At 37.2% G+C, this 17,717-nt stretch overlaps 1 protein-coding gene across 4 annotated transcripts in view; it reads left to right on the top strand.

Moving 5' to 3' along the window:
• Positions 1 to 17,717, top strand: part of PKIB (cAMP-dependent protein kinase inhibitor beta) — a 113,165-nt gene that overhangs the window by 67,429 nt on the left and 28,019 nt on the right. For 2 of the 4 annotated variants that reach the window (XM_077752670.1, XM_077752677.1), the window contains exon 2: positions 7,167 to 7,234. The exons of the other annotated variants lie outside the window; for them this stretch is intronic. The gene's annotated coding sequence lies outside the window, so the exon portion shown is untranslated. The remainder of the gene's footprint in view (positions 1 to 7,166; positions 7,235 to 17,717) is intronic. 4 annotated transcript variants of the gene reach the window in all.

Raw genomic sequence — 17,717 nt, forward strand, 5'->3', positions numbered from 1 at the left:
AGTGAAAGTTTGACTTCTTCTTTGCCAATTTTGATGCCTTTGATTTCCTTTTGTTGTCTGATGGCTGATGCTAGGACTTCCAGCACTATGTTAAACAACAGTGGTGAGAGTGGACATCCCCTGTCGTGTTCCTGATCTCAGGGGGAAAGCTCTCAGTTTTTCCCCGTTGAGGATGATGTTAGCCGAAGGCTTCTCATAGATGGCTTTGATGTAGTTTAAGTTCCTTCTATCCCAACTTTCTCGAAGGTCTTTATTAAGAAGGGATGCTGTATTTTGTCAAATGCTTCTTCTGCATCTATCGACAGGATTATATGGTTTTTATCTTTTCTTTTGTTACTGTGATGTATCACATTGATTGATTTGTGAATATTGAACCAGCCCTGTAACCCAGGAATGAATCCCACTTGATCTTTGTGGATAATTCTTTTTATGTGCTGTTAGATTCGATTTGCAAGTATCTTGAGGATGTTTTGCATCTGCATTCATCACGAATATTGGTCAGCAGTTCTCTTTTTTTTGCTGGGTCTCTGTCTGGTTTGGGAACCAAAGTGATGCTGGCTTTGTAGAATGAGTCCGGAAGTTTTCCTTCGATTTCTATTTTTTGGAATAGCTTGAGAAGAATGGTATTGATTCTGTTTTAAATGTCTGGTAGAATTCCCAAGGGAAGCCATATGCCCCAGGGCTCTTATTTTTTGGGAAATTTTTGATAACTTACTTGATTTCTTCACTAGTTATTTCTTCACACTGATTTCTTCACTTCAGATTTTCTATCTCTTCCCGTGTGAATTTTGATAGTGAGTGTGTGTTTAGGAATTTGTCCATATCTTCTAAGTTGTCCAATTTGTTGGCATATAATTTTTCATAGTATTTCCTGGTAAGTGCTTGTATTTCTGAGGGGTTGGTTGTAATAAGTCCATTTCCATTCATGATTTTGTCTTTTTGAATGCTCTCTCTTTTCTTTTTGAGAAGCTTGGCTAGAGGTTTGTCAATTTTATTTTTTCAAAAAACCAACTCTTGGTTTCATCTGTTCAACTGTTTCTTTGGTTTCTATATTGTTTATATCTGTTCTGATTTTTATTATTTCTTTTCTCCTACTGAATTTGGGGTGCTCTTCTTGCTCTACCTCTAGTTCCTTTAGGTGCGCTGTTAGATTTTGCACTTGCACTTTTTCTAATTTCTTGAATAGGCCTGGAGTGCAATGTGCTTTCCTTTTAGGACTGCCTTTGCCACATCCCACAGAGTTTGGATTCTCGTATTTTCGTTTTCATTTGTTTCCACATATTTTTAAATTTTTTCTCTAGTTGCCTGATTGGCCCATTCGTTCTTTAGTAGGGTGTTCTTTAACCTCCATGTTTTTGGAGGTTTTCCAGACTTCTTCCTGTGATTGATTTCAAGTTTCATAGCATTGTGATCTGAAAGTGTGCATGGTATGATCTTAATTCCTTTATATTTATGGAGGGCTGCTTTATGTCCCAGTGTGTGATCTATCTTGGAGAATGTGCCATGCGCACTTGAGAAGAAAGTGAATTCCATGGCCTCAGGATGTAGAATTCTAAATATATCTGTCAGTTCCATCTGGTCCAATGTGTCTTTCAAGTCCATTGTTTCTTTAGTGATTTTCTGTCTAGTTGATCTATCCATTGCTGTAAGTGAAATATTAAAGCCCCCTATTAGCACACTCTTATTTATAAGATTGTTTCTGTTTGTGATTAATTTTTATATATTTAGGTGCTCCCATATTTGGTGCCAAGACCTTTATAATTGTTAGTTCTTCCTGATGGACAGATCCTGTAATTATTATATAATGCCCTTCTTCATCCCTTGTTACTGTCTTTAAAGTCCAGTTTGTCTGATATAAGTATAGCTACTCTAGCTTTCTTTTGACTTTCAGTAGCATGATAGATATTTCTCCATCCCCTTACTTTAAATCTGAAGGTGTCCTCCAGTCTAAAATGCGTTTCTTGTGGACAGCAAATAAATGGATTTTGTTTCTTTATCCATTCTCCTACCCTATGTCTTTTGATTGAAGCATTCAGCCCATTTACATTCTGTGTTATTATTAAAATATATGGGTTTAGAGTCATTGCGTCGTTTGTGGGATTCATGCTTGTGGTGGTGTCTGTAGTATCTTGTGTTCCTTGGAACATTTCCTTCAGAGAGTTCCCTCAGGATTTCTTTAGGGCTGGTTTAGTGGTGACCAATTCTTTCTTTTTTTTTTTTTTGAAAGACTTTTATCTCTCCTCCTATTCTGAATGACAGGCTTGTTGGATAGAGGCTTTTTGGCTGCATATTTTTTCCATTCATCACATGAAGATTTCCTGCCATTCCTTTTTGGCCTGCCAAGTTTCAGTAGATAGGTCTGTAACCATCTGATACGTTTCTCTTTGTATGTTAGGGCCCTTTTCTCCCTAGCTGTTTTCAAAATTCTCTCTTTGTCCTTATATTTTGCCAGTTTCACTATGATATATAGTGCAGAAGATCGATTCAAGTTATGTCTGAGGGGAGTTCTCTCTGCCACTTGAATTGCAACATCTACTTTCCTCCCCAAGTTGGGGTAGTTCTCTGCTATAATTTGTTCAAGGACTCCTTCAGCCCCTTTCCCTCTCTCTTCCTCTTCTGGAATTCCTATGATATGGATATTGTTCCGTTTGATTGTATCGCTGAGCTCTCAAACTCTTCTTTCATGTTCCTGGATCAATTTATCTCTCTCTTTCTCACCTTCCTCTTTTTCTATAATTGTGTCTTCTAAATCACTTATTCTCCTTTCTGCCTCTTCAATCCGTGCATTAGACGCCTCCCTTTTATTATGTATCTCATTTATAGCATTTTTAATTCATCATAACTATTTTTGAGCTCCATAGTGTTTGTAGCAATAGTTTTTCTGATGTCTTCCATGCTTTTTTCAATCCCAGGGATTAGTTTTATGAGTATTGTTCTAAATTGTTGTACAGTCATGTTGCTTATATCTGTTTTGAGCAGTTCTTTAGCTGTCATTTCTTCCTGGAATTTCTTNGTTTTCCAGACTTCTTCCTGTGATTGATTTCAAGTTTCATAGCATTGTGATCTGAAAGTGTGCATGGTATGATCTTAATTCCTTTATATTTATGGAGGGCTGCTTTATGTCCCAGTGTGTGATCTATCTTGGAGAATGTGCCATGCGCACTTGAGAAGAAAGTGAATTCCATGGCCTCAGGATGTAGAATTCTAAATATATCTGTCAGTTCCATCTGGTCCAATGTGTCTTTCAAGTCCATTGTTTCTTTAGTGATTTTCTGTCTAGTTGATCTATCCATTGCTGTAAGTGAAATATTAAAGCCCCCTATTAGCACACTCTTATTTATAAGATTGTTTCTGTTTGTGATTAATTTTTATATATTTAGGTGCTCCCATATTTGGTGCCAAGACCTTTATAATTGTTAGTTCTTCCTGATGGACAGATCCTGTAATTATTATATAATGCCCTTCTTCATCCCTTGTTACTGTCTTTAAAGTCCAGTTTGTCTGATATAAGTATAGCTACTCTAGCTTTCTTTTGACTTTCAGTAGCATGATAGATATTTCTCCATCCCCTTACTTTAAATCTGAAGGTGTCCTCCAGTCTAAAATGCGTTTCTTGTGGACAGCAAATAAATGGATTTTGTTTCTTTATCCATTCTCCTACCCTATGTCTTTTGATTGAAGCATTCAGCCCATTTACATTCTGTGTTATTATTAAAATATATGGGTTTAGAGTCATTGCGTCGTTTGTGGGATTCATGCTTGTGGTGGTGTCTGTAGTATCTTGTGTTCCTTGGAACATTTCCTTCAGAGAGTTCCCTCAGGATTTCTTTAGGGCTGGTTTAGTGGTGACCAATTCTTTCTTTTTTTTTTTTTTGAAAGACTTTTATCTCTCCTCCTATTCTGAATGACAGGCTTGTTGGATAGAGGCTTTTTGGCTGCATATTTTTTCCATTCATCACATGAAGATTTCCTGCCATTCCTTTTTGGCCTGCCAAGTTTCAGTAGATAGGTCTGTAACCATCTGATACGTTTCTCTTTGTATGTTAGGGCCCTTTTCTCCCTAGCTGTTTTCAAAATTCTCTCTTTGTCCTTATATTTTGCCAGTTTCACTATGATATATAGTGCAGAAGATCGATTCAAGTTATGTCTGAGGGGAGTTCTCTCTGCCACTTGAATTGCAACATCTACTTTCCTCCCCAAGTTGGGGTAGTTCTCTGCTATAATTTGTTCAAGGACTCCTTCAGCCCCTTTCCCTCTCTCTTCCTCTTCTGGAATTCCTATGATATGGATATTGTTCCGTTTGATTGTATCGCTGAGCTCTCAAACTCTTCTTTCATGTTCCTGGATCAATTTATCTCTCTCTTTCTCACCTTCCTCTTTTTCTATAATTGTGTCTTCTAAATCACTTATTCTCCTTTCTGCCTCTTCAATCCGTGCATTAGACGCCTCCCTTTTATTATGTATCTCATTTATAGCATTTTTAATTCATCATAACTATTTTTGAGCTCCATAGTGTTTGTAGCAATAGTTTTTCTGATGTCTTCCATGCTTTTTTCAATCCCAGGGATTAGTTTTATGAGTATTGTTCTAAATTGTTGTACAGTCATGTTGCTTATATCTGTTTTGAGCAGTTCTTTAGCTGTCATTTCTTCCTGGAATTTCTTTGGAGGAGAGTTCTTCCGTTTCGTCATTTTGGTTAGTTTTCTATCTCTTGTTAATTTTAAAAGTTTGTTGTACACCCTGCCCCTGCGAGTTCTGCTGTATTAGTGAGGGCTCTTTGACTGTGCAGGCTTGTCCGTTCAGGAAGTGTTCTTTGAATGGTGTCTCTTGGTTTCTCTTGTTGAGAGTTTGATTATTTTGTTTCCCTGCTTGTAGCAGTATTTGGGATTCACCACCATGTGTACTTGGCTTGTATCTTGAGGTACCTTTATGCGGTTTCCTTCCCAGTGTATTCTGTCTCTTTCTCTTCCCAAACTCCTGTGTCTCATTGTCCTATGGCTTCAGGTCTTCTCTGTTTGAGAGAAGGTTGCAAGTGAAATGCACTGAGCTCCCTACTTCTCTGTCTTCTTTCCCCTCTAGATAGTTCATGCTAGCTGTTGCTGGGCCTGATGTCTCCAGCAGACCGGCCTGGGCTTATTCACACAGAGGTGGTCAGCAAAAGGTGGCAGGCCCAGTGTAAAAGCACTTTTCAAGCCGCTGCTTGGGGCAGGTTCTCTTGATATTTTCTTGGCCAGAGAAGTCACATGGATGAGCCCAGAATCCTGGGTTGGAGAGGAACAGACAACCTCTGCACCAATCAGTGGCAGAAGAAAGATCTCTCAGCTGCCAAAGCAAGCTTCCCTCACTGCAATCCCTAAAATAAGGATTTTTAAAAACATGCATGCTATGGACACAAACAACATTGTTTAGTTTTTATCAAACTTACCTTAAGCTGGGTTCCTATTTGTAGTTTCTACTAGATTTTTGTCAAGAGCTATTGACAGGTTTTTGAAAAAATTAGGGCTACAGAAGTATGTTTTCTTAATCTTGGTTTTTAGGCATAATATTTACACTATATTACATAAATTTTGATGTTTTTAAAATTGAATTTTATTGCTACTTCCCCCATGATCATGTTTTCATGTATTTTTCTCTTCCTCTTCTCAGTTCTTCTTTATTTAGTCTGTACAAATTGGGCTCAATTGAAGGGAAACAGTCTCAGATGCAGAGTGAGAGGAACAGTGAAAACAACATGGGAAGCTGGGTATAGGAACAAGTTTAAAAGATGTCCGTTTCAGATTTTCAAATTCTTTCACAGTGATAAAAGAACGCATTCAGGAAGCTCTGAGTCTGAAAAGTACCTCATGCACCTTGACATTCAACAGATATTTATTTCATTCCTCTTACCATGTGCAAAATCGTGTGCAAGAGGAATGAGTCACAGCCCATGTCCTCAAAAGGCTTTAAAAAACTGTGAGGTGGAGATGGGAAGGCACTAATCCGGAATTTGTAAGTTTAATAAAAGAGATACACCAGAGTGTTTTGGAGCAAAGGGGAGGGAACATAGAAGTTTTCTGGAAAAGAGGTGCCCAAGTTAACCCTGAACGGATGAATATATGCTAGCATTGGATGGGGAGGAGAGTGAGGGCAAAGAACCTCAGTCATGGGGGCAAAATAAACAAGGCTGGGTATGACTTCAGAGCTTCAGGATTCATGCAGGTTGGTCCTGGGTGTAAAGCAAGGAGAGGTAGATTGGGGCCAACTCCCAGGGAGCACCATACACTCTGTGAAAGGGCGTGGACTTGATCCCATAGCTGATGGGAAGGCTGTGAAGGATTAATTCCAGAATGATTATGAGCACATTTACTTTGACATAATTCCATCTGACATCTGTGTAAAGAACAGAGTTTTAGGAAGCAAGAATGTGAAGAGTCATTTAGGATGTTGTTGTAGTAGTCGAGGAAGAATGAATGGCAGGCTGGCTGAGGGCAGTTGGAGTGTGGCAGAGGGTATTTGCAAAGTTGCCTCTTGCTATCAATGGCCAGTGTGAATACTGATAGTTCATGCCCCAGTTATTTTTCACCCTTCTTGTGTCAGGTGCTCAATCTTGAGATACAGGCCCCATTCTGTGAACAAGAATGTACACTGCTTATCTTTGTTTCTAGGAGCAAGATGGTTGAATTCTTTCCACGTGGTCTCCATTTAGGTAGTGGGAAAATTGGTCCAATTTTTCAGGGCACTTAAGAAATGAAAAAAATATTTCTACAGTCATGTTGGAAAAGTGTCATATGTTTTACAATTTCCCAAAAGTGTGGTCATGCCAAGTATTTTCTTACAGTCATGTTTCTATGCCTTCAAGTATTTGCTATAATGGCCTGTCCTTTTTAGATGATGAATTTCTCAATTTGACATTAATTCCTAATAGCACTGATGCAGTAATTGTAGCTGGCAGTCTTAGGTACTAATATCTGTTGTTTGAAATGAAGCCATTTTGATTTTTAATAGAACATTTTATTGCAGAATCGGGAGTTCTGCTTTTCTCAAAAAAGTCAAGCAAGTCATGGTGTTTACCGGTTGTAGCTCCGTTTAAAAAAAATAAAGCACTGACAAAATCTTTAAAATTTATTAGTCTAACTGAATTTATACCTTTTCTGGTTCTTATAGCTTTTTTTAAAATTAATTTACAGGAAAGAAAGTTTATCAGAGCTTCTTCCTAAACCTCTTAGAAATAACAGCATATCTTAATCTGAGACTTGTAAGTATCTTTTTCTTCTTTATTTAGAAAATTAGATATTGATTTTGTAGAAGAAATGGCTCCTTCAGGAAAACCCTTGACAGGAAATAGCTATGCAATCTGAGTTGACATGCAAAATTTGAATGAAAGTAAAGCACACAATCACCAAAATCTTAATCAGTGTATCTTCATCAAGTCTATCTATAGTTAGTAAGAGTTTGATTTGTTTATTTTGGCAATTTCTCTTTTTTGATGTGATTTTCATTATTTTTTCCCCTTTGTGAAAATACCTATGTATCCACATCTTTTAGAAACTGTGTAACATCAATGGGAAGGAAGAGGAAAAGCATAGGGTGTGAACACAGGAAAGGAGTAAAATTTGTATTCTGTTAAAAGTTACATGGCTTTGGATGAATTTGTATTTTATATTTACACTTCCAGTGATTTTTTTTGTAAAATCAAAGCTAGGTCTCATAATAGCTAAGGTTCCTTCAGTTTCTGAAATGCCTACTATTGTGCTTGACTCAAAATTGGCCAACTCAGGAAGAGGGAATCTGGGAGACCCTTTCTGCTTCAATTTACCAAGAGATAAAGACAAACACATCTTTTCACAGGCACTTATTTTCTTAGATAAACTGAGGAGACTCAATGAAAAAAAAAACAAGCTTTGTCTCAACATATCTGTAGTAACAGCATTTAATATTTTATTCTTTGAAAGACATTTGAAATCTAATGTAATCCTATTCTAACATTAAGGCAAGTAGTTGATATACTGAGTCGAGCAGCACAGAGTGTAGGGCCTGTGGAGCAAAGACAGATTCATGAAGCAGTTAGGCAACTAAGGTCTAGAGCTGGGTGGGTTCTTTCCTAGGTGAATAAGACCTTAGCATACTTCTGGACTTCTCAACTGTACGTATTTGCGTTTGAAGGTTATTGACTAGAAATGATGACTACCTTAGATCATTTTATGATTCTAGGACATCCCTGAAACGTTGTTGCTTAGTAGTTAATAGTCATTTTATCTTGGGTAATCTATGATTACTAGAATGACATTAACATTTGTGTGGTAGCTAGTAAGTCCAGCCAGTAGGAACTGAGACATATTTCTAACTTGCCTCGTAAGATAAGATCTCAGCAAATTGTTTAATTAAAAGGTGTACTGAAATCTTAATTACACATTCTGTTGCAATATAAGTTGTTTCCTAGTTACAGGGCATTAATTTTCAGTTCCAAAGCATCCATATTATGAATCTTGTGTGTGGAGCAGGTTACCTGAATTCTCTAATGCTTCAATGTATAAGTAACATGAGGTTAAAATGCTTATATTATAGGCTTGTTATGGGGATTAGATGAGATGAAACAATACAAATATTAATAATAATACTGAAATAAACCTATACTGCAATCATAATTTCCTATCTTTACTATATTGTTTCATAGACTTTGAGGTTTTGCCCACATATTGATTTGATTTGTCAGCTTGTAAAATCTTTCAGTTATAAAATCACTGAAAGAATTGTTAGAATACAGATTGTTGGTCACATTCCCAGATATTTTTAACAGGTATCTCAGATAATTCACATGAAAATGATCTATAGGCTACCCATTGAGAAACACTAATTTTCCTTTAAAAATGAGCCACAAACTAGCTAATTATCAAATCATATGTGAGGTTTATAAAAAGTAAAAAAGGTATATAAAAATATAAACATATTCTTGGACTCCATCTTGGAGATTCTGATTTGGCAGATATGGAGCAAGGCTTTGGAACTTATGTTTTAAACAAGTTGCCACACTGAGTTTGGTATTTGCAAACCACTGCTTTACAGCTCCAACACATCTGTAACTTTTTATTGATAAAGCTTATGACTGTGCTTACCATATGTGGATGAGGGGATATCATCATGTGTCAATGCTTCAACTGGTCTAGTTCAAGTTTCAGGGGTGAAGGGATGAGCTTGAATGTCTGCATTTGCATACATTAATCAGAGTGACAGTCTGCTCTACCTTGGTTATGTAGCTGCTTTAAATAAATCCAGGAGCCGGTCCTATAAGTTGCACAACCCCTAAATGAGAAAAGGCTGTTGGAGACCATCTAGTTTAAATCTTTTGTTTCACAGAGGAGAAAAATGAGGCTCAGAAGTCTGCCTGAGGCCACAGGGCAAGATTAGAACTAACACTTGGATTTCTGCCCCCAGCTCAGTTCCATTTCCTTTGCAATTAGTTGACTTTGATTCTGTCATTTCAAACCTGTGAAACCAGCTACTCTAGTGTTGGCTTTTGGCTTCCCTGGAGGCGTAGAAAGTGCCATATGAGACAGCTTTCCTACTTAACTGCTCACTCTCTGAAAGTGACAGCTTCTTCCTTTCCATCTCCAGTTCTCTCTCTTGACTACAAAGAGGCAGGAAGGCCACTGCATGAGTGAAGGTACTCCACAGGGGAGACAGCCTGTTCTGGCAGTGGCACCACCTTCCCAGCTGCCTTCCTAATTCTTTATCTTAGCCAGAGCCATCTGCTTTTTCTCACACTCTCTATCTCTAGATGGCAGAGCCATCATTGTTTTAGCCTGTCTTCTTACTCTTGCATCATGTTTTTCTTGGCATACCTTATCTCATATTAGTTGTACTTGTTTGGACACCATTTAGCTCTGGAGTGCCATTATGTTAAACAAATATTAAGTACTATTGAATTCCAAGAACAGCCTTGGGTACCAGAGATGTAAAATGAATAGAATGGTTTTAGTTTCAGAGAGTTTATAGTATCATGAGGATGGAGATGACTGTAAAAAATCTGCAGGAGTGCTTGAGAGTGTTATGTGAACTATGGCTACCACTTCTGGAAAGTCAAAGAAATCTTGGGAAAGGAAGTGACGATGGTCTGTTTTGAATGAAAAAATCATAACTCGCAGTATAAATGTGCAACATTTTGCAACCACATGAAGAGAATGTTTCTAAGGTTTAATGAAGAGAGGTAATGTAAACAGAAATTAATAAGGTAGGTGTCAGGGGCGCCTGGGTGGTTCAGTCTGTTAAGCATCTGACTTCGGCTCAGGTCATGATCTCACGGTTCATGGGTNAGGTGTCGGCATGATGGAGAGAAAGGCACACTACAACCTATAGCAGGAAATGGGTCCTCTGCTCACACTACCAACCACAACTTATGTGACCTTCGCCAATCTAGTGAGACTCCTCATGCCCCACTTGACTGCTCACTCAATTCATTCAAATAATGAAATTCAGGTTATAGGCTGTCCTACACTTTTAGGGTACACTCAGGTGAGGGGAAAGTGCCTCTCAAAGCCCCAATCTGAGCCAAGGCTTCAGTTTTGAGTAGGTATTGATCCAGCGAAGAGAAGCTTTGAGAGAAGAGTGCTCCAACCAGGAAGAACTGCATCCATCCTTTGGCCTGAGTCTCAAGGTGAAGGGAGTATATTTCTGAGAGCTCCAAGTCCTAAGTGAGGAGCAATTTCCTCCAGCTGCTGGACCATAGGCATAGGAGCAGCAAGAGGTGAGGCTGGGATGTAAGCAGAATGTAGATCATGCAGGGTGTTGTTAGTCATACTAAGGAACTAGGTGACTTTTGAGAGTGGTGAAAGAGCTAAGGTAGTAAGGTTTGTGTGGCTGGTGTGAAGAATGGAAGAGGAAACAAAACTCAGGCAGGATAATTAGTGAAGGGGATAATCCAAGCTCTAGATGCTTATGACCTTAACTAGGTTAGTGAAAGAGAGTGAGCAAAGCAGTTGGTCCATAAATTGAGGAGCTATTCAGAGAATAGAGTTTATATGACTAGATGGTCATGGAGGTGAAGGAAAAGGATGCCTGCTGGGCTCTGATTTGTGCAACTAGGTGGATTTTAGTCCTTCTCACTGAGAAAGAAACCCAGAAGGAGGAACAGATTTCAAAGGAATTCAAGAACCTCTAACATGAGGGGATGAAACCATCTCTCCTAGGGCTCTTCCTACCAACCGGCCTTCCACATGCTGGGAATATCACATGGGTTGTCACACTTAGTCTTCTCAGCTGTGGGAGATTGTATTATGTGCTCAAAAGATGTGAAAGCTGAGGCTCAGAGAGCTTAATGCTTTGTATGAGGTCCCTTAGCTAATAAGTCGTGAAGCCAAAAGTTCAAACCAGAGCTAAACCAGGTGTATTTCATTCTAAAGCATTAATACCTTCTATTGTATCACTCTGCTTTCCCTTTGAGTCTGATGTGTAATTCTGTGAAAATAGGTCACTTGAAGAACACAAATAACTTTAGACTTTATAGATTGTTAAATTGAAGGCATAAACTCTATCTTATAATTGATCATTATCTCTTACCTGGAATACTGCAATTGTCTCCAAACTCATCTCTTGAATCCACTCTTCTTTTCCAATATGTTCCATTTGCTGCCACCAAAGTGATCTTTTTAAAGTTTAATTTTGATCATCATGCTTTGCTTCAAACACGTTGATGACTCCCCTTTGTTATAAGGATAGACCAAATTCTTAACATGCCCCAATGACACAGCCCCTGTTTACTGACCCACTTCATCTTGTGCCATTTTCCACCTTCTTCTCTGTGCTTAGGCCACACTGGTCATTCCTCAGTTTCTGAAATGTGCTATGCTTTTCTTCTGTGCATGAAATACTCTTCTTTCACCTCTATACCAACTAGCTAGCTCCTTTTCCGCAAGGCTCATATTGTCAATGAATCAGGTTCTGATACACTCACAAAACAAACTAATTTTTCATCTAAATCATATTATATTTATACATGGATTTGTGTTGTTTTTTTTTCTCACACATTAGATTCCATGAAGTTGTTCTATAACTGTTTTGCCAAGCATATAATTGGCATTCAGCAGTTATTTTCCAAACAAAGTAATAAATTTATAAAGGAATGAATGTGATTCTGGATTAATTAATTTGTATTTGATTATTTATTTGATTATTATCATTTAAAATGGAAAAAAGAACATTTTCTTTATTCCTGTAAAATAAACCGAGTTTGAGTTTATACAATACTGTTTTTAAATACCTTGATGATATAGTATTTCTCCTGGTATTATATTATAATTGTTTTTCCCTTTCTGAAGTCAAATTTTCTTTTGCACAATAAATGAAACTAATTCCAACAGCATAGTGGTAATTACTGAATTGACATTTTTTTTGGATTAAACCAATTAAACCAAAGCAATTAAAACTTGGAAATGGCAACTATAAAAGAACAATATGTCATCACTGAGTGTACCAATGAAGAATGGAAATGTGTTATAATTAGTTTGTAAATGTCACATTTTTATTGCACTTGCTAGTTAAATGAGATTTTTCCATCCCAGCCTTGCTGAAAATAATTTGGAATTTTCAAGAGTGATATTTTATTTTTTTCACTCTAGAATTATTCTCTGCCATTTGATTATCATAGTCTAACAACTGAGGTTTAGATAAGGCTAAGTGAAGAAAGCCATTACTGTGTGAGCCCATAGCTCTCCAGTGGTGGTGAGTTTTCAATGCTCAAAACAGGCTACCAGGATTCTGGACTGAAGATTGGGCTGTGGAATGGAATCTAGTATGAGAAATTTTTCTAATCTATTCTACAGACGTATCGGTGAATCTCCCTGGACTTATCTATGAACATTGACGGTCATGATTATCTAGGCTTTCAATCTCAAAAAGGTAGCTGAAAGGATTAGGTTACATGAGCAGTCAACAAAATTCTTTAGTTTGAATAACTTATAATTCTAAATGAACAAAGGGAGGAAGTAAATTAGGTGGAAGAAGTCTTACATATTAGATATTAAAGTTCTTGTTGTTAGAGGAAACAGGTTGTTGGCCATCAAAGCAATGGTTTATGATGCAGTGCAGTGCTTATCAACATGGAGATCCTGGTCTGCTAGGATTCTACAGAATTATTAGATGGGTCCATAAGCCATATATATGTATCTGTGTCTAAATAAATACTGTCACATATCATATATATTACCATTTTCCAAATGTACGTAGAGTATTCTTATAAAAATGAGAATTGATTGCTTTGCAATATTTATTTCATAGTATCTTTTCATCTGTTCTATATTTTCTCAATCAACAGCTATCTAAAAAAATGTAGATTCTACAACCTTGAAGCATCATCTTGCATTAAACCTCAATAAACTAGTTGTATCTCCCATACTACATGATATACAAACTTTTTCCCCCCCACACCTAGTATTTCTAAGAATCTTCAGATTCTAAGACTCCATCCTAAGTGTTACCTGTAAGTTTTTCTTGTCTGATATTCTGGTCTCTCTGCTCACCACTTCCTGCTGTTTCCTAAAACTTTTTGATGCTGTTACATCCCTCTCTGGTCAAAATCACACTAAGATTGTCCTCAGGGTCCTCTCTCTGTTGCCTGAAGCAGAGATATCACTAAGATGGTTGTGTTGCATTGTAAACTTTGCCAAAGACTGGAGAATGATATGAGAGAATTATAGTGCAGAAATGGGCAACCTAGCATTAGATATTTAACATCATTACTACTAGGGTCCATTAATTGTGCCTATTTGTGGGGGTCCCTACTGGTTGGCTCTCTCTTTAGTGTCCAGCCTTGTTGTAGGTGTCTACCTTCCTTCCATAGGCAAGGTTGCTTCAATCCTGTCCTGCCTAGACTCTAGGCTAGAATCCCTCTCCCTGCACATAAAGAAATCAGTATGTTATGATTTTATATCTTGGAAGTTATTGTGCAATTCAGACTTCAATGAATACAATTTTAAAATTACACCAGTAAGTAACTGTTATTGTCTGAATCTCATCAGTCCAAGGTAGGATTATTATTTAACAAGCTTCCTCTACCCTAACAGTATGCTTCCAAGCAAGAGGGCTTTTTTCAATCAAAGGAGAGAATGATTTTTTTCACAGAGCCTTGGAAGAACATAGATTGACTTCTAAGCACAACACAGGTCAAGATATGGACATGTCTTTCCATACAGACTTTACAATCAGAAACCTCACCCTAAGCACATGAAGGTCTGACCTTCATAGAATGGGATAGCAAAAGGTCTACATTTTTCTCCCACATACACCCAAAGTCTCAGCCTTTTCCTACTGCAAACTATATTCACTGTGTCCATTGATGATCTGATGTTTAAAAAATTGTTTTATCCTTGAAACAATTAAAAGCCATCATTATTGTGGGAAAAGTACTAGCCCAGAGATCCAGTGACATGCCATTTAGACTTGATTCTGAAATTAATGAGATCTTTTTCATACCAACAATTTGGTTTCCTTTTCCTCCTCTTTGTTTTTTAATTTTTTAATTTTTAAGTAATCTCTACACAACCTGAGGCTCAGACTCACAACCCCTAGATCAAGGATCGTGTGCTTTTCCAACTGAGCCAGCCAGGTGTGCCCCCTTTTCCTCATTTTTGAAATCAGGATTTCTTTTTTGTTAGTTTGATTAATTTTTGTTTATTAATTTGCTGATGACTAAAGTTCCTTCCAGCTCCAAAATTCTCAGGTCTCTCCAAATTACTTATGGATTGCCAATTGTTTTTTTTTTCTTGCTGTCTTTAGTAGCATTGATTAATTTAGTTTTGCATCAATTCTATGAAATTGTAAAATAGAAAAAAAATGAGTTAGATGTGCTGTGGTAAAAGTCAGATAGACATTTGAGTATCTTGTGCACAATGTTAGATCTCAAATTTAAAAATTAACCTATTGAAATATTTCTATATATCCTAAAATGCAGAAAGCACACATTAATTTTCACCCAGCTACTAAACTTCACAGGTCATTTAAAATGTGTTATGAGAAATTAGTCACTTGCCCCCAGTTATATATGGTGATAGAATTAGGAACTGAATCATATGTTTCTATCACTACCTTTAATTTTAAAAATGAGAGTTACCATTACAATAAATTAAAGGGAGAGATTTGTCAGAGTGCAGATAATATTTTAGAAATGCAGTTTTAAAAAGACCAAAAATTCTATTTACAATTATAATTACTATTATGTATATGAGAAATAGAGATGAGAATGTCTCAATGTATGTTCCCCAGATAAATCTTGAAGCAAGTTACAGAAAGGATTAAAAGAAAAAGAGAATTCTTAGACTCGAAAGAGCTTACCTCATGCATTAACATAGCAGCAAGATGGCCACTCAACTTGACCTCAATTGAATAAATGACTATGAAAAAAATACTCAGTGAAAATACTTTGTTATGACTGGGCTAGCTTAAATTAAAAACACATCAAAGACAGATGGTGTTTCAGACTACATGAAGCGTACTGATCTAGAATTTACTGGGAAACAACTTTTGAATTTTAATCTCGGCGATTAATATTTTAAAATACGAAGACTATTTAAGTTAACAGAAGATAGGCAGCTCTGCTTTCCCTCTATGCTTCATAGAGGATTTGCTGGAGAAAGTGACACACATAGGTAGGTATAAAAAAAAACAAACCCATGAACATTTGTATTGTCTTTATTATTTCCAAACCTGTAATAGGGGCTTCTGAAAATGCTAGAGTGTTCCTCTCTCCACACAATGTGATGTATGATTATTGTCAGTGTCCTGCAGTCCCCAACATGCAAGACTTCAAGCTTTTCAGGAACCTCGGTACCCAAGGGTGGAGTGAGTAGCTTGAAACTTGAGTCGTCTCTTCTGAGACTGAAAGACCCAAGGGCAGTCTCCTGGTGACACAAGAGTGACTTAAACGAGAACATTCTTCATTTAATGAAACAAGAGCTTTCATATATATACTGATTAGTTTTTCCTCTAAGCTCACACTCTTTAGTGCAGGTAAAATATAGTTAAAATGAAGAAAGTTTACTCTAGCTTAAAAAATTCCAAGTTTTGAGTTCATTGCAACAAATGTATCTAGTCCATAGGTCTTAAAAGTGAAACAGATTGGCTAATAAATGCTTATAAGTGAATTAGAATATGCTCTAACCACTACTTTCCTCTTTAGTTCCTGGCTATTTTTTACTGAGTGATTGGGAAGTTTAGATGGGTTTAAGCAGATTTCTGTATAAGCAAGAGGAGCGAAAGAGGTGACAGCTAAAAGCTATTTAATTACCAGAAAGAAAGCTCTAAAAATCTGGGTTCTCTTGCCTACTGCAAATGGAAAATAAAGGGGTTTAATCATTGAGGAAGCATTACAGAGCAGGGTCTAGGGAAACTGAGGCTCAAAGCGGTTGAGGAATCTTCCCAATGTTATGTAATTGGTTGGTGCTGAAAATCCAGGTGTGACTCCACCCCCACTGCCCCAACCTAAAATATAAGCAGAAGATAAAGTGCTGATAATTCAGGAAAGCCTTTCCCCCATCTTTCCCAAAAAGCACTCTTTTTCTATTAACTAATTTGCAGAAGTGCCACCATTAATGATTTGCTTCTTTGGTCTAAGACTGGAGTTTTTCTTGTAGGGAGTCACGCATACAGCATAGTTCTGTGAGTGAATTAAGCAAGTATTTTCCAGGAGCTAGTGTGAATAGGATGAAGAGGAAGAGCACACTGGGAAGATCTATGGCAGGATCAGGGGCTAGGAAGAACAAGAGAAAATTGATGAAGAACAACTGTGAAGGGTGAAGAGCAGTTGGTCTGGGAGAGCCTGCAATTGCCTAGAGGCTATACTGACTATTGTAATGAGATTGTGTGCTGGATGTATTCTAATGGGATCGTGCAATATCTCCTGTGCTTCACTATCTTCATTTATTCATTCTCAGTACTTGCCCTCTTACAAACAGCTGTTTTAGATTGATCACATTTCAAAAGATTGTTTCTGATTTTTTTATTCAGAAGATGAACATCTATAAATGATACCACTCAAATATTAGTTGAATTAAGTGAGATCTTCAATCCTGCCTTTTTTCTTAGTCCATTGTTTTTTATGATCTCTTTAAAAGACCCAAAGATATCTTGGTTAATATCATCCAGAATGTTCTGGCCCCTCAGGATAAAGAAGCTTTAGTGAGCAATTGTGTCTTCTATTTTCAATGCATCCATGTTTCTATACTTCCTTTCTCCTCAGCTTCCCCTACAGTGAAGATCTTTAGAACTGTCTGTAATTATACTAATTTTCAGATTATTACAAATGAGTCAGCATTTTAGTAATTTCTTCAGTTATTTTAATTACGAAAGATTTGGGGGAATTTTTCTTTTAATCTTTATTTTTAAGACAGAGAGAGACAGAGTACAAGTGGGGGAAGGGCAGAGAGAGAGAGAGGGAGACTTCAGAATCTGAAGCAGGCTCCACACAGTCTGACACAGGGCACGAACCCATGAGCTAGCTGTGAGACCACAACCTGAGCTGAAGTCAGATGCTTAACCAACTGAGCCACCCAGGCACCCTAAATTTTTCTATATAAAATTCTTCAGCATCCTTAATCAAATGTCAAAGGACAACAATGAGAAATCTGATGTGAAATGGATCAGAGTGGCAAGGTGACTTGAAATGTCTTTCTTCAGAAATATTTCTAGGTCTAGGGTTTAAATATGCAATACTTAAAATTCCAACAGAGTGCTTTTAGGTTCAATAACATAAG

This window comes from Crocuta crocuta, unplaced genomic scaffold, assembly GCF_008692635.1.
Source record: "Crocuta crocuta isolate KB4526 unplaced genomic scaffold, BGI_CrCroc_1.0 scaffold230, whole genome shotgun sequence".
In the NCBI taxonomy this organism is placed as follows: Eukaryota; Metazoa; Chordata; class Mammalia; order Carnivora; family Hyaenidae; genus Crocuta; species Crocuta crocuta.